The 17,637-nt window shown below is 53.9% G+C and overlaps 1 protein-coding gene across 4 annotated transcripts in view; it reads left to right on the forward strand.

The window, feature by feature from the left end:
• Positions 1-11,930: 11,930 nt before the first annotated feature.
• The window catches only part of CHD6 (chromodomain helicase DNA binding protein 6), a 92,310-nt gene continuing 86,603 nt past the window's right edge, over positions 11,931-17,637 (forward strand). For all 4 annotated transcript variants that reach the window (XM_074920484.1, XM_074920486.1, XM_074920485.1 and 1 more), the window contains exon 1: positions 11,931-12,030. The gene's annotated coding sequence lies outside the window, so the exon portion shown is untranslated. The remainder of the gene's footprint in view (positions 12,031-17,637) is intronic.

Consider the following 17,637-nt stretch of genomic DNA (forward strand, 5'->3'; position numbering starts at 1 on the left):
GCATCACCCCTGCCCAGCCACCTCCAGCAGCGCTGGGGCTGCTTGGTGGAGCCAGATGATGTTCACAGCCCAGCTTGGGTGCCAGTTCTCACCCTCCTTCTGCTTTCCCCCCTTGCCACCTTCACTCCAGCTCCTGGCACCAGCGAAGGAAGGAGAAGGGGTGACAGCGCCGCCAGCCCCAGTGCTGCCCATCTCCCCTGGGACTGGAGCGGCACCATCTCTGGCGCACGGATGGGTTGGCAGCCCCATGTCCACAGCTCGAAGGAACCGCAGGTGACCCGGGAGGTGGCATGTCCAGAGCAGCCCTTGGGCACAGACGAGGGCAGGGGTTCAGCCCACTGCACGCCTGCCTCATCAGGGTGCTCAGGAGGGACAAACAAAAGGAGCTGGAACTCTTAACACGTGATCAAGATTATGATTTAATTGGCATAACAAAGGCTTGGTGGGCTCAGCCACATGACTGGAATATTAATATGGAAGGATGCAGCTTGTTCTGGAAAGACAGGCAGGGGATTAAGGAGGAATGTGTTGCTCTGTATATTAAGGCTGGATACATTTTGTTTGCAATCAGGGAGAACCTGGCTGCCATCCTGCTGTGGCGGCTGTGCTGCACGCCAAGGGGCTCTTGGTGAGCGGTTGTCAGGCTCACAAAAGCCCAGGATGGAGAATGTCCCTACCCAGGTGGCCAGCATGGAACCTGGACAGCAGAAACAGACAGCAAACATTCCCAAGGTATTAAAAATGAGTTTTTGGGGGAAGAGGTGAGTAGAAGATAAAGGCTCTGGCTTTGCCTCTAACCTCCAGGGCGTGTGGGATGAATGCAGCTGGGACATGAAAGGAGCTCCTTGTCCTGTGGAGGGAAAGAGCCAGAGCCTGGGATCGAGAAAAGGGATGTCCAGGAATGTCCAGACCAACATACTGCTCTGAGCAGGGCCAGTTAGACCAGGGTGTACCTTTGTTCAGGTACAGTTCAAATAATCTTCACAAAGAGAGAGCCCAAACCTTTGTGAGCCCTGGGCCAGGGGCTGACCACCCCCATGGGACAAGTCTGTCCTTATTTCAAGCTCCCTGAGCCTGCTGAGTCTTGTCCTGCCCCTGGACACCCCAAGTGTCCCCTGCTCCAGCCCTCTCCTACCCCCCATTATTGGCCATTTCTGGCATCCACATCTCACAGGCCTGGCTGGGGGGCACCATGCCAAAGGCCACGACAGAGGCTGTGGCAAGAGGGAGAGCATCCTGCGCTCTCTCCATATGGCAAGCCTTGGGCCAGGTGGCTGAGGAGCGGCTGGGAAGCAGGCAACAGGTTTGGATGCCTTGATTTTGTGTTCCAAGCTGATGCATTTACATTCAAAGGGAAAAGAAGGATTCAGTGAGCAAGGCAACGAGCATGTGTGGGGAGGAAGGGGACAGGTAAAGGCAGGCCTGATGGTGCAGGGTGGGAAGGGGAAGCCCTTGACTGGGGATGCTGCGGTGCTGGGGGCATTCACTGCCTCAGTGCATCAGCCTGTATCAGCTGGGGTGTGCAATTAGCACCAGTGAAAGGGCAACGACTCTGGCAGGAACAGGGCTGGGTGACCTGGAGAGACCACGCGGTGCAGGCAGGCCAGGCCTGGCAGCCCTCTCTGCAGATGCAGGCAGAGCTGGCAGCAGGAGAGCCCAAGGCAGGAGGGGTTTAGCCAAAATCAGGGGGCTGGGACAGCAGAAGAGCAATGGTGTACAGCTCTTTAAAAATAAAAGAAACCCGCATAGCACTCAGCACAGCTTTGGTGAAGACCAGGAGAAGCGGCGAAGCAGCCCCAGAACACCGCAGGACAGCACACGGAGGAGCAGCTGCCAACTTCTCATGGGCAAACCCTGGCAAACCCAATCTGATTTTCTCCTTTCACAGAAGAATGGTAAAAGCAGTGTGTATATCTTTATGTTTGTAAGGCTTTTGACACAGGTTCGTAAAAGAATCTTAGAAGCAAGTTGCAGATCATATTCAGTCTAACCCTGCTATAAAATCAGTGCTGGTCCCAGCTTGGGTAACCACCTCTGGGCGGCAGCTGCCAGCAGGTGAGATAACAGATACAGGACTTGCAGACAAAATAGGAAGATAGGAAGAGTGGAAATTATGTTGAAAGGTAGATTCCTAACCCCAAACTCTCCATCCATGACAAATTAGATAAACAGACTTCGGGCGCAGGACACCACAACACTAGCAGCATCCCAGCAAAACCAGGCCATTGTATAAACAAGAAATGGGAAGTAAAAAGAAGGTGACTAATTCTGGGGGGAAGAACCTGACATTCTAATAAATCACAGCAGAACAGGGGGCTAACAGCATGAAAGGAGCAAACGTGATGCCGGGATGCGTAATCAAGAGTGCTTCGGAGATGCTGGAGACGGCTCTGCCTTTCTCCACGGCACCAGGGAGGCAGCTATGTCTGGACATTGCCCTTCGGGCCAGTTGGAGAGGATCCAGGGAAGGATGTCAGAGACCTGGAAAACATGACCAGCAAGAAAAATGGGCGAGACATGGGACTGCTTAATTGGTAGGAGAGAGCGGAGGGGGCAGCAGCAGCAGTCTGCAGGAATGTAAATGACTCCTGAAATGAGGAAAGGATTAATCTGCCCATGCCAGATAATGCAAGGAGAAACAGGCTTAAATTATTACAGGGAAATTCAAGATAGGCACTGGGAAAAAAATTCCCGGTTGCATGGGGGAGGGTCTGGAGTTTCCATTGCTGAGGTTTCTGGGAGAGCCATGTCCCAGGCAGCCTGGCACTAGCTGGCATTAGCATTAGCTAGTCCCAAAGGTTCCCTTGTTTCTAGGATTTTACCATTTCTGGGTAACCTATGAAAAACCCTTAAAACATGGGCCTGGCTGGCTTCATGGCCTGCAAAGAAAGAAAGGTAAGCCCTGAGAATAACCCCTAGAGACCCAAAGGGATGAAAAGGTCTGTAGGGACCACAGGGGCAACACCAGCACCATCCCACACAGGGATCAAAACAGCTTCCCTTGTGAACTGACAGTGAAATCAGGGCTGGAGAAGTCACAGGAATGAACTTCTGGGGTAAAGCAAAGCAGGCGAAGGTCCTGTGGGCAGCAGACCCCACGTCATGCCAACAGGGTGCTCAACAGGAGCCTGGGGGAAGAGGACCCTAGTGAGGAAACCTGCCTGGAAGCAAAATTAGTTGGATTCAGTGAGAGGAAAATGTGCCAGGGGAGAAACAGTGTTTAAAGAGCTGAGGGCTGCGCAGTTTGAATTTGTGAAATTATTTCTGTTGTCTCCATCCAGGGGCAGTCATAGCCGGTGGCTCTGCTTTAGCTGCATGCACAGGATGAGCAGAGCTCACGCCGGAGGCGGGTGATGGATGTTCAGGGACCCGGTTAATGATGAGCAGCATGTTAAGCACCTTTCACTCTCGTTAATTGGAGGAGTGATTAGAAGCACCTGTGAGCTGGCAGCTCTGAAGCAATAGGAGGCACAAAACTTGAGCAGAAAGTAAATCCTGGGGAGCATTGGGAAACTGCTGCTGGCAAATCTTTCTCCTCCAAGCTAAAGCTGCTGTCCACAGGGTGGCCCTAGGGTTGGGTTTGACCAGATGACAGCTCCTGTCACCATCACTGGCTGCGTGGGGTCTGCATAGCAAGGGTGGCAGTCCTTTTCTTCCCAGCCTGGGATTGCAGCAGCAGAAGAGCAATTGTAAAAGATGAAGGGTAAATTCTCCATAGACACGAAGTTTTGAGTGAATTCATGCCCTGTACATGCCTGTGGGATAAGGTGGACTGTGATACTGCGTCCCAGGGACAGCCTCGTGGGACAGCCTGCCTTGGGGTGTGTGGAGCCCTGTCGGGGAGGAGGCTCCCAGGTCCTCGCTGCGTGATCCATTACAAACGTACATCTGCACACGAGCAGGGGGTAGTGTTGGACAGTCCCCAGGTTTACAGCAACAACAAAGCAGAGGGCTCATGGCAGGGCCAGGGCAAGCAACAGCCCCACGAACCACAGCTCAGCGCCAGGGAACTGCCATGGCAAAGGTGACTGGCCAGGAAATTCCCAATTCCTAGGAGCACCCCATCTCCTCTGCCATCAATCATCTGCAGCAGCAAAACCCAGAAAAACACTTAATAATCCCAAATAATCCCACAGGAAAATTTACAACAGCAATCATGTAATTTATCTGACAGAGGCTCCTGAGGGCAGGGGAATTTCTTTAAATAACCACATCCAAGGAAACCTTTGTCCTTGAACAGGGAGTTTCCAGCAGAAGCTGCCTTACAGGCTCCCCAGACTAAGGCTGAGGAAACACCAGTCTGTGAGATCGCTGGAGTGCCCCGCGTAGGCTGGGGTCTGCTCCTGCAGCAGCCTGGGTACAGGGAGCGCAGGCAGGGTAACCCTGCAGGCAATAAGCAAAGCCAGGGCTGAGAGGCACCTGGTCTGGGGCAGCTCCAGTCCCCCACACGGTTTGGCCACCACTTCAGCTGCTCCCAGAGGAGCCCATCGCCTCCCTGCTGTCAGCTCCAGTGAAGGGTGCCTGACATACCGGAGTTTCACCAAGGGTCAGCCCAGGGTCACTCCTGGAGTTGGGGTCCTGAGGTGCCCATGGGTCTGAGCAGAGGTGCCCAAGCATCTCACCTGGGCTCAGAGCTGCCCTTCAGGCCTTGCACTGGAAAGGCAGCCTGCTTTAACCCGACCTACCACACCCGTCCTTAAGACTCGGAATTCTGCCTTGAAGGTAAGACTGGCTAATTACTCATGCATGCTTACAGGCTGCAGGGTCTTTAAAAGCCTTCCTTCCCCCTCCGGCTGCCTTCAGGCTCTGTATTTCGCAGGGGCATAGGTGTGCTTCAACAGCTGGGAAGGGAAGGAGAGAAGTGAAGGATTTGTGCTGCATTACAGTAACTCCCTCTCCTCCCTGCTGCAACAGATCTGGCTGGGACCTGACCATGGCCACAGCCAGCAGAAAGGGGGTTCCCTGCCTGCTTGCCCTGCATGTAGCCGGCAGTTTTAGGGGGCAGCTCCAGCCCCCTTCTTGTTTGCTGCCCCACCAGAGGCACTCGGCTGCTGAGCTCTGCTTCTCACCCACTTTGCAGCACAGCAGGGGCTGGGCCGACACCCCCGTCCCCAGTGGGACCCGGTGGCTGGACTTGCATGTACCCCTTGCCCAGGTTGCTTGGGTGTCACTGCCCACTATCGAGTGCTCCCAAGCAAAATCCTCCCAGAAGACCTTTGTAAACATAACTGATGCTTTTACTGCCAGTGTGGCTCTACTACCTCCACCTCTGCTCCCTGGCTCCTGTCTCTGACACGGCCCCTGCTCCCCAGCTGCTGCAGCTGTGAATCCAGCCGATGGACTTGTGCACAGGGAGGGCCACCAGCAAAAGCATCAAGTATGCATCTGCTCTGGGGATGTAACAGCACTGGCACGTAAGAAGCCGATGGGCTCATGCACAGGGAGTGCTGGTAAATCTTCCTGCAGCCTGTCTGCAGAGCCCTGGGCAAGCCTCGCTGGGTGCTGGGTCCAAGGCAGTTGTCCCTGCACCTGGCACTGGGCCACGGTCCCATGGATGTCACCCCCCGTCTCTGGCGCCAGAGAACAACTTTGGAGCACCTTTCCCACAGCTCCAGCCTTTGGATGCTCAGTGTTAGAGAACATTCCCCTCTAGGGCATGAGATGGTTGATGCAGGCAGAGATGGGTTTATCCAAAGCATTTCCCAAAGCAACTGATCTTTGCTTCAGGCAGTGCAAATCTCTGCAAAATCAAAATCACTTTTGTGACATTCTGAATCAACTTAAGGGGGGTTGTTCTAGGGGAGAGACAGACACATCTAAAAGATGTGATTTTATATGGTCTCTGGCAATTGCTCCTCAAACGTCCCTCTGAACCCCAGACCAGAGACCAAGTGGGTGTCAGGCCCCCTGAGGTGGTTCTGCACAGTACCTGGTTCACAGACACAGAGCTCATGTACTGGATTAAGGGTACAAACCCCATGGCTCAAATCAAGCCTTCTGTCAACATCTGAACCATTGGAGGTAAAAGAGCAGAGGCTGAGCAGCCCAGCAGCCCTGTCACACTCAAACTCTGGTCTGAAGTGACAGACTGGCGCTCTCCAGTCACACCTGTGGGGACAGGATGCTTGAAAGATGCTGGAGCTGTCCTGACTGCCAGGTGCAGCACGCTCAGGCTGGCTGTGACCCCTTGTTATGGCCAGAACATGGTCCATTCATGCCAATGACTTCAGTGCAATAACCCCAGTCGTTTTGCCCAGGTTTGTATCAGCATGAGCAATCTGTCTTGAAATCTGCTTCTAGAGAAAAAGGATGAAGTAAAACCAGAACTGTCTGCTGATGTGCATCTGATTGGGGTTTACATATCTCAGGCTAAGGTCCAGACTTGGAAACAATATTGTGTGTCCACTATAAAATTTGCAGGACAGCTTCTGGAGAACTAGACAAATGAACCCCTCTGCCTTGCTTTACAAACAGATCATCAAAGAGTGGTGGGAAACATGAGATCCTGGTCCTCAGTTCCTGCCAACCTCCATCCTGAGAGCCTGGGTGGAGGTCAGACAGAGCAGCTTGGCAGTGACAAGACCTGAGCCTGGACCCAGTGCTGTGTCGCCAAGCCTTTGGCATGGGAGGATGCACAGTAGAAAGGAGCTGAGGGATCCTTCACTCACCTTGTGCTGGGAAAAATGTCTGCAACAGCCCAGAAAGACTATTCTGTGCATAAAAGCTTCAGAGCCCCCAGCAAAGCCACCAGTTTGTAAGGAGGCCACAGGTAACCATTGGAGACACACCAACCTCCCCAGAAACAGGCAAGTGAAGGACCCCTCTGAGATGTGCAAATGTACAGGTGGCCACAACAAGCAAATGGCTGCTACATCAGCAGTTGAGACCAATTTACTGAGGTGGATGAAGCCCAGCGTCCCTGTACCAAAAAACCCTCCATGGCTAATCGCAGTTAATTGCTCTTTTAATGACCTCTTCAGACTGCTTCCAAAAACTGTGGAGTGGCTGCCCTGTTCCTGGTGTGAGGACTGCCACCATGGAGAAAAATCTTTATCTCCCTGAGCCTGTATTGTGGGGTGACACATCCAGCTAGAGGGAAACCACATTTGCTCTGCCTGACCCTGCCCATGAGACAGGCAGAAGCCTCAGCACCCGGGCTCAGCAGCACCCAGGCAGGCACAGTTCTTGCAGGCAGCACTGGAACATCCCTCTCTGCAAGAGGACAAGTTTAGCCTGGAAACACTTGACATTTATTCAGCCTCAGGAGACTCCTTCCTTCCTGCTGCCAGAGCCATCCCCGCGGCAGCCAGTGCCTGTCCCTGTGGTGGCAGCATGAGAGCTGCACAGGCCTGCAGTGTGCTGGCCTGGGCACACGCACCCGCCCAGCTGAACGCTGCGGCACTGAGGTGTGCCTGGATAATCTGTACGGCCACGGAATATTAAGCAGGTATTGGAAATCTCCAGGGCTCCCGTCCAGGAGAAGCAGCGTGGTTGGTACTAGCCTGCAGGCATGGCTTGGCACTGTGCTGCTGCTCAGCCCGGGTGCTCCTGGGTGGGGAGGCTGCACCTTCTGCTGCAAAATCTGCATCTTGGATAAATTGGTGATATTTGCAAGAAGGGCATGTGATGTTGGAGGTCTCCATCCCTGGTGGCAAGCTCAGACCTTGCTGCTCTTCACACACACAGGCGCAGAGCTGTGCATGGTGGCCCGCAGGCAGTTGTGCAGCTGTGGGTGCTGGTGTCACTGCCCCAGTCACACAGCGAGCATGATGCCAGTCATAACCACCACCCTTAGGACACAGCCCAGGAGCCTGTGCCCAGCTCGCTGCAGACCTTGGGAGCTCTCGGGACCTCTCTGTAAGCAGGAGTACATCCTGGGTACCATCAGGCCCCAAATGATGCTGCTTCTCCTGCTTCAGGGACACTGCCCGGGAGAAAGTCACAGGCACCCAAAGAACCGATGTCCCAGCAGGAGAGTCGGCTGCAGATCAGCCTCTGCCTTTCCCATCAATGTTCTGTTAAATTCAATGAAGTGTATTATTTCTTTAATTTTTTCATTGCTTTCTTTTGCATTTCTCACTGTTGCCTAGCTGAGATGCTATGAGTGGATGATCTATTTGTAAAGCAAGGCAGACGGGTTCATTTGTCTAGAAGCTGTCCTTCATTTGTATTTTGCTTTTTGTGATTCCAATTAACACTGATTTCAAGGTAAGTATGTAACAGTAACACGTTTCTCCTTCAGCATGGGGCACATCTGTAAACCAGGTGGATGCTCATGCATGCGGTGGACAGCACAGTAGCCTCCACCCAGCACATCACAGGTAATGATGGCCTCTCCCTGCATCCTGGTGCAGAGGTGGCCATGTTCCCCAGGAGGAGGCAGGTCTCCATGGGGGGGACCTGAGTCCAGAGAAGTTTGCCCAGGAAGACTGTCACAATCCCTCTTTATAGAGGCCAAAACGTCTTTTTTTTTTTTTTTTTTTTTTTCTCCGAATCAGATCAGAAGCAGGGATCACAAAGATTGTGCACAACGATGGCTATGGCAGCCAGGTCGTGCTCCAGGTGATGCTTGACCCTAGCTCAGTTCAGTTGAGCATCCTGCACTCACAGGGGTTACATCCTGCACCTAGGAGGATTTGGGAATAGCTGAGCTTAATCCAGCTTTCCAGAGAGGCTGAGAAGGGTTCCAGTACGGGTATCAAAGAGTGCTGGGGCCACCCAACAACAGAGCTCAGGCTGGCCTTGTGAGAGGACCAGGTGGGAATGGTCTCAGTTTGGGTGCAGCACTCAGTCCCGTTTGGTGTCACTAACACAATGAAATACCGACACTGGGACAGTTCTCTAGGTCACCTGGTCCAAAACACAGCAATCCCACCCCATAAATAATAAAACAGATGTGGCCTGGACTAAGCCTGGATTAGTAAATGTTTCCATTATAAAATCATACATTTTGTCTTTACTATGTCCAATTGTCCAATTCTGGGGCCCACAAAATTGAGAAGCCACAGAGGCATCAGTGACAGATGACCAAGATGGGCACAGGGCCCCTGAATGCAGGTGAAGTGGCTGGGCCAATTTCTTCTGGTGAAGAGGTACCTAGGGGGCTGATCTAACAGCCGTTTACAGGCACTGGAAGGATGATGGAGCCAAACACTTATTGGCAGTGCCTGGTGATATGTTAAGGAGCAATAACCACAAAGTGAGTCCTGAAAGGTTCAGGTGGGATGTTAGGAAAACCCTTTCCTTGGGGGGAGGGTGCAGCCTTGGCACAGGTCACCAGAAGGGTGGGGGAATCTTTATTCTTGGAGGATGTTAAGGCTCAGGTAGGCAGAACCATGGCTGATCTCATCTCGCGATGGTCACCAATGTGGTGCTGGGAAGGGATGTCTACAAAACGCTATAACAAAACCTCCTGTCGTCCCTCCTCACCACATTGCAATTCTTTAATGTAGGTGTTAAAATGATATTTGCCAGATGAATTCTCATTCAGGAGGAGATTTGTTTGTGTCTTTGAAATTCTGGGGTTTCAACCCCAAGCACCAAATTAAGGTTGACATGTGGGTGATTCCCACAGCCCTTCCCAAAGGGGGGTGAGTTTGCCTTTAGGCTTCCCTCCAGGGTGCAGCCGGCCTGGCAGACAGAGCCATTGGGTAAAGGAGCCCCAGGGGTCTGCATTAAGTAACCCAAGGTCAGGTGTCCCCCTTAGGGATAACAGCTGGGACCCCTTGCAGGAGGGGCAGTGTCTGTGTGTGAGGGGGACGCCCTGTGCAGAGTTCCCTGTTGGGGAAGGACCTCCCGCCTCCCTGGGACTGGGCTCCAGTCAGGTCTGGCCTTTGTAAACGTGGGCTGTGTAGAGATTCAGTATGTGGCTTCCTTGGTCTTACGTGTTTGGCTTGTTGACTCAGTTGTCTCCTGTCCCTTCTATGGTAGACTGCATGTCACCATTTATTCCACCATTGTTGGTTGTGCGGTGTCGTTGTTGGGGTCAGTGGGATTGATGTCAGTTATGTATAATCTGACTGACTTGTTTGTACCCTCAGCACTCACCCATGTACTGACCCTTTTGTATCAAATACAGTTTGGTTATTGGTTCATCTTTATGCTGGCTGTGTCCTTTATGCTAGGCCTGATAATTGGCAAAACAGTCTTGCTTTACTGTTTCCTAACAACTGGCTTGTCTATTTTACATGTACAGCAATGAGTCACTTAACCACCCTTAGGTGTTCTTTTGAGACCAACTGACCAAAAAGTGGTTTATCTGAAAATAAGTTGTGCTGGTTTTCTGGTCATAAAGTACCAATTAATTCCACCTTTACAGACATTCTTCATACAAAGGCCAAGGTGCTGCTCTGGAGACAGAGGGAGGATATAGCAAAGGATGCTGTTGGTTGGCCAGAGGTTGACCAGTGCAAGGTGAAACAAAAAGATCAGGTACAAGCATGCCTGGTGGCTAGAGAAGGGGCAAGCAGAGCTAGGGAAAGTGGAAGGCACTGGAGAGGAATACTTCAGACATGTTGACCTTGAGAAAAAGCATCTGAATCTGGGGGCAGGAGAGACAAAGGTCTACATGTATGTGAGATCTCAGCAGTGTCCACCAGTGCCATCCATGGGCAAGGAGCCAGTCTCAGGGAGGAGAAAAGATGGAGGGAGAAGATGTGGGTTGGAGCAAATGAGAAAGAATAAAGGTAATGCTGCAGAGAAGAAGGTCCTGCCTCACTGGGGAGAGCACAGTGGTACACTGGCTACACAGGGGACCTGGAAGAGGTGTAGAATGGGGTAGGTGTAGCTCCATGACAGATACGTCCCTCGGCTGTGTCCGCTGTGTTTCACCTACACGTGTGCAGTGACAGGTACCTCAAGCACACCAGCACTGCCCAGGGGTGCTGCCTGCTCCCTGCCCAGGAGCCCTTCATCACCAGCGAAGAGTTGTCCACGAGGACAGCACCTGGGGAAAGCCGGGAGGCGCAGAGGCAGTGTGCCAGCCAGAGGGCACAGGACACCACCAGGGCCACCCGGAGCTGGACAAGCCAGGAGTTCCAAGGGGGCAGCGCTGGGCTGTACCAGCATCCCCCCGGGACCTGGCAAGTGGGACGGCTGCACCGCGCTCCATCAAGCAGCCCCCAGTCTCAGCAGAGATAATCAGCTCTAGCAGTTTCCTTTCGGTGCCCGAGCTCACTTGCCCAGAGAAACTCTGCATCAGCCGGGAGGATGGAGCGACTCAGCACTGCCAGCCCCGCTCCTCTCCCCGATCTGCTCGAGCCTTCTCCCGCAGCAAGGGCAGTACCGATACTGCTGGCCACCGCGGCAAGGCTGCTGCTGGCCCGCTGAGCTGGAGAGGCCGTGGCTGCTGCCGGCACTCCGAGGAGGTGTGGTTGGGAGGAATTTCAACCCCTCGGCAGGCCCGTCTCGTGGTCAGCCAGCGGCGGAGCCGGACCCGGCCGGGTCGCTCCCTGCCGAGGCCCTCCCGGGACCCGCGTCTGCCCCCAGGGCGTCCCCTGGAAGCCCCCTCCGGGCAGCTGCATTCCCTCCTCGCCGGCCGGCGGCCTCCCGGCTCCGCTCCCGCGCTCTCCCGGCGCCTTCGCACCTCTCGAGGCCTCAGGCGACCGTCGGCGCCAGCGCCCGAGCGGAGCGAGGCGCGGGGCCGAGGGCACGCGCAGCCGCTCCCGCAGGCCCCGCGTTAGGCGGCGCCGGCCGCAGGCCCCGGCGGGCCGGTTCACATCCGGGGAACGAGCGGCGGACGCGGAGGGCGGTGCGCGGGGGCGGCGGCGCGGCCAATCGACGCCGCGCTTTCATCGGTGCAAACAGGAGCACAATGGAGCGAGCGGCGGGCGCGCTGCAGCCAAGCTTGGCGCGGGCGCCGCACGGCTGACGGCTCAGCCTGCCAATGGGCGCCGGCGCGCGGCGGCGGGCAGCCAATGGGCGCGGGGCGGGGGCGTGCCCGGGCGAGGTTAGGGTGTCCTTGCAGGGTGCTGGGCTAAACTTCACCAAATAATAGCTGTTTGTATTTGGGCGGCCGAGGAGCCATTTTAGGTAAGTTCTGCCCCGAACTTTTGGGTTCACCCGCCCGGCGCGGCCGGGGGCGGCGGCGGGGTGGGGGGCCGCGATGGGGCCGCGCCGGGGCGGCGCTATGAATGAACTCGGCGGCGGCGGCGCGGGCCGCGGGGCGGGCGGGCGGCGGGGCCGGGGCGGCCGCCGGCCCTATCATGGCTCCGGCCGCGGGGACGGGCCGGCCGCGGGGGAGGGGCGGCGGCGCCCCCGCCGGTTCCTCCTCGCGGCCCTCCCCCGCCCCCCGGGGCGCGGGGCCGGCGGCAGCGCGGCGGGGGGGGGGGCGCCGCCGCGGCCTCCTCTCGCCGGCCCTACTTGCCGCTGGCCCCCCGGCCTGCGGGGTGCGGGAGGACCGGGCCTAGTCGTCGCCGGGCCGGCAGCTCGGGGCCCGACCCCCCCCTACCCGCCCCCCCGCAGCCGCGGCGGCCTCGGGGCGTGCGGGGGGCCGGGGGCGGAGGCGTGGCGGGCTCCCCATCGGCGCTGCGCTATGGCACCTCCCGTCCGGGAAGGGGGGAGCGCGGCCCCCGGCCCTGCACCGAGCTGCGCGACCGCAGCGCCGGGTGGGATGCGGGGTGCCGGGAGCCTGCCCGCGGGGCGCAGCTTTCCGCCGTCATTCCGGCCGCAGTGCTCAAGCAAATCGATAATTAAGTCTTTAAACTTTGTGGGCGGGGGAGAAGCGGGTCCCTTGGCAGGCTGGGGGCCCCGGGGCACGGTTTTCCTGCTGCCCGGCGCCTGCCGAGCAAGGGCACCCGGGGCGCTGAGAAGGGAGGGGGGTGGGATGCGGTTAAAGGGCCGTTTCCCCCGCTCCGGGCGACGGGCTCGTCCCCGTCATCGGCGGATTCGGCCCGCTTCGCCCCTTGCGCGCGGAGCAGACGTGGATCTGTTGTGACATTGCAGCCATGTCACAACAGAGGCATCGCAGTCACGTTGGAGTCGCGTCTCGTTTGCGCTGCAGTCATCTCGCCGTAGTCGCCCCGCGCAGCCTTGCGTCCGTTGTGTTTTGGTGGCTGCCTGGTGGGATTCTCCCCGTTCTTACCAGTGACTTTTTCTGGGGATTGAGGTAGATTTTAGCCTTGATCAATGAGGCTTGTAGGGTAAACGCTGTGACAGAAACGCATGCAAACAATATAGAAAGATGAAGTGAAGTCTTCTGTTAGTATTGCTGCCTAATGTGCACACCCGTCTCGGAGCCGCTAACGTTTTCTCTGTTTATTGATTTGCCTTCCTGACAACTACGCTAAACTCGCAGTAAAGTCAGGGACTGGAGGCCCGGCAGACTGCCTCAGCACACGGGGAGCTGTTTCTGCTTGCTCTGCTGCTGGCCTTTAATGTGGTAGAACTTTTCAGTATTTTTGCAATGAAAAGTGCTTGGTTTATTTCTTCAGTAGATTTGGATGCTTTTAGCCAAAACCTCAGGCTTTTTTGTTGTTTACCTCCTGCTTGGGAAATGCAGCAAATGCTTTTGGGGTTGGAGAATGAGGGTAGAGGAGTGAAGATGGTTCGTTGTGGTTTTGCAAAGTGTCCTGTAGGTCTGTGCAAGAGTCTCCAGCACCCCTCAGCAGTCACTGGCCTCCCTGGCAGAGGGCACCTTGTGAGCAGGCAGATGTGGTTTTACTTGTTGGATGTTTACCCCTGACCCCTTCACTTGCAGAGCTACCGATATTTGGTGGCTGGTGCTGCCTGTATCTTTTTAACTGGTGTGGGGTCACTTGGATTAGGGTGTTGTCAGAGGAGAGGGAACACTGAGCTCTGCAAGTATTTTCCCTGCCATGAAGTGTTGCTGTTGCTTTTGGGCCCTTCAGGTGATGGCATAAGAATAGGTGCCGCCTTACCCCTCCTCACCCTTTGTTTACCTCACTCATGCGGGAGCTCTGCTGTGCTGTTTTGCAGAGAAATTGTTATTTTAGTCCAAGTGTTGAAGTATGAAACAATAACAGCATATTTTTGCGCTGGAAGTAAATTCTTCCTGGGGTAAATAGGTCAAGGCTTCTGACTTCCAACTGTGTTGGCTTTGTTCAGGGCTGCTCCTGGGTTCCTTTCCCACTTGTTTAGTGGAAAATTGATTTCTCTTGCACTACAAAGCTTAATGTTGTTGTCTGTCTGTTTGCTTTTGGAAAGCTAATTCTGCCCATCTCCAAATTGGTACGGCTGCCTAAACTTGCAGGTCCTTCAGGAGCATTGGACATACTGCTGAGTTGCCTTCACTGCAAAGATGGGAAACGCGCAGCAGTGCTGGGGTGAAGCTGATTGAATGTTGCCCCTTGAGCGCTTCAAGCTCTAAAGCATGATAACTAGTAGAGTTGCATCCTATCAAAATGTCTGCGTGTACCCTGTACAGCAGAACTGAAAGTATGTGGTTTTATTCCTGAAATAAAAGGCACAGTCAATGAGAGGACTTGGAGAAAGACTGGTTTTGGTTTATTTTCACTTTTGTGAAGTTTGAAGCCCATCCCGTAGCCATGGTTGTTTATTTCTGCCTATTGTCTCATTCCTCCAAGCAGAAACATTGATTGCCCTGTTGCTGAGAAGGCAGTTGCAGGCCCTTGCTGCAGGCTAGTATGGATGTGTTAAAAACTAGCCTGTGTGATCTCTGAAACTAAGGCAGCTCTTGTGCTGTTTTTCAGTGCTTGCAGCGTGTGAATAATGCACATCTCTTGCAGAAGGTGCAGTCAAGGTCCCTTATTACCTTGTTCCGAGTACTGCTGTCTGCTCTGGTAGCCTATACTGTTCTAATGGCTTGAGTTTACCTTTCCCTCTGTTGTCCTATGTGTTGGCATTAGGGGAGAGTGGTTCCATCTAAGCTGCTGGTCTTTGAGCAGCTGGCCCTGGGTATGCCAGTGTTAGCCCCAATGGTCAGTGCTGTGGGTATTTTTAAGTGTGTTGATTTCTAGTGGCTTGGTGGAGGCTCTCAGAGGAATATCTGGTTTTCCTGACTGCGCTTTACCGTATTTCTTTAACAGGAAACAAATCTCTGACTTCCCACCCCTGAAGTGTAATCTCAGTAATTTTTAAGATTTAGTCTTCCTTGAGAGTTCTTTAATATTTTCTCAAGACCTTCTCCAAAGACAAACTTTTACAGGTGGATAATATAGTGTTTCACTTTAATGGTTTGTGTTAGTTCAAGAAGGGTTTGCACAAGCAAGTGAACTTGTTTTTGTGAGATGGCAAGGCTGAGAGCTTGACCACCAGAGCAGGCCTTTGTTTTTTGCATGAAGCTCTGTTGTCCTGGCCTGTTTCGGGTAAGAGCGTGCACATCAGCCTGCAGGAGAAGCTTGCCCTTGCAAAGGAGAGGAGAGGGTTGATCAGCCTTGTGCTATGAATGAACCCTTGGTGCAGGAATGTGGACTTGGTGCATTGGGTCTGGAAAGCAGGCATGTGTAAGGAGGCTTCTCTGAAATTGTCTTAAAGAGATGCTGGTAAGCACAGTAGTTAGATGTCTGACTGGGCTTCAGGGCAGCCAAGAGGGCTTGTTTTCATTGTTCCTGGAATTAGCAGTGAAAGCATTTCTCCTCTCTCATCTCCAGTTTCCTGCTTGGGACAGTGAAGTCAGCCTCTGTTGTTGGTGAATTTGCCCTGGGCTGTAAAAGCAGAGGCAGAGCTGCTGCTGGGGACCAGCAAGCTGAGTAAAGGGGAGAGCAGATGAATGGTCTATATGTAGTTGAGTAGCAGTGTTTGCTGTGGGCAGAGTGTTGGTGACAGTATGCCAGGTTTGTATGGTGGGTTCTCAGCATGCTAAAAACCCCATGAAAACGGAGTTACACTTCACCCCAGGAATGGTGGCCGTGTCACTGCCTGTGTGGCGGTGGTGGGACCAAAATCCTCTACGAAAGTGGATTCTCCCTGTGTACCAGCGTGCTGCAAATGCTGTGCTGGGCAGTGCCTGTCCCAGTCAGCCTCCAGTGATCCTCAGACACCAGCCCCTGGTGGAAATCACAGAGCTGGGGAAAGCTGACCAGACCATCAACAAAAGGGGAAAGACGTGGTGCTGTGGGTGTCAGCTTGTGGTATGAGGAGACTCTGATTTTCCTTTCTAATATCTTGGGCTGGTGCAATATGTTTTCCATGTGATAGGACAATGCCTTCAACTTTCCCTTATATGGGAAAATCTGGTATGCAGCCTAGCAATCTGCCAATATGTGGCTATTATTTTTTAGCATTGTTATGTTGGATGTGTCCAGTCAGCCTAGGAAGTAGAAGATACCTGGGACGCTGTGGCCAGACTTTAATGTTTGAGGCAGGTCCCTAACAGATAATCTGGGGAAAGGTGGTGGCTGTGCTCTAGGGAATGCCTGAGGACACTCAGCTCCTCCTGGAGTCAGCTAAAAGCTCGGAGAATTTGGTGCCTGGGTGTAGGGCTCCTGCCCTATGCTGTCCGTGGGCTCAGTTTTCCGAAAGGAGCTGGGGGCTGTGGTCGTGTTGGCACTGAGGAGGTCAGTGGAGCACTTGACCCATCCTTTGTGTAAGGCCTTTCCCCTGCGGAAGAAATGCTGCCTTGAGGTTAAGGGGTGCATGCTGCTTCCTTACTGCAGCGTGTTGCCTCTAGGGGATTCCCAGCCTGTAGCGAGTATAAATCCTGCTCTACCAGAGCAAAACACTCTTTTCAGTCTAGAAAAGAAAGTGAGAAGTGTGTTTTACATCTGGGTGCTGGAAATGTGCTTGCAGAGGTGCGTTGGGTGTGGATCAAGGAGTGTGGGTGTTATCATGACGATGAGATGTTGGCTTGGTCATGGGGTGCACGTTGTGTTTTCCAGCCCTGGTTTCTCTGTGAGGTATGCTGCTCAGGAGCAGTCTGACGGTATTAACATCTATCCTAGGAGGTACAGCAGTTCTGCCTTTGCCCTTTATGCAGCCCTAATGTTGCACTAGTATGGGTAGTGTTATCTAGTTGGTTGTTTTGGGGTGGTTTGGGTTTTTGTTTGTTGTTGTTGCTTTTTTAATTGTGTTTTAACTGGAGAGATTAGATCTCTTCAGGTGAAGCTTTCTAATACTTGTCTGGCTCTGTCTGCCATTTGTCAGTTGTTGTTGGAAGTCTGGTTGAAATGCAGGTAACTCACTGCTTCCTTTTGGGGTGACCCTGCCAAAAGCAGGAGAAAGTTATGCTTGTCAGTGTCAATTTGCAGAATATTTGTTCCTAAACGTTTCCACAGAAGTGTGGGATCTGTGGAGCCCTGCTTTGCATTAGAGTAAAAGGAGGCAATAGCTGGGTCCAGGCTGATGTTAACCCAGCTCCATGAACTGACTGTACGTCCCTATGAATGTGCATGTTATTGTGATGGAGGGACAGGTAGGCAGTGGAGGGGCCAGGTTGTTTCGTTCAATATCTTAAGTGGTCCTAAAGCATGTGTTTAAATTGCAGCCTGGGAGCTCTTGCATGGGAACAGAAGTGGGAGGGGCGGGAGTGTGCTGTGAGGGACCCCAGGCCAAAAGCCTGGGCAGATGCCTGGTGGGGGAAGTGCAGCCACGATGTCCCTGTGGCTGGGGGATAGGAACTGCAGCAGTCACTGCTCTGAGGGTTGCTAGAACTCCGTAGGACATATCTCATTCACATTTCTTTGAAGGCAGAATCAGAACTTTAGCTAATTGAAGGATTTC

Source organism: Athene noctua, chromosome 16 (genome assembly GCF_965140245.1).
Source record: "Athene noctua chromosome 16, bAthNoc1.hap1.1, whole genome shotgun sequence".
Taxonomy (NCBI): Eukaryota; Metazoa; Chordata; class Aves; order Strigiformes; family Strigidae; genus Athene; species Athene noctua.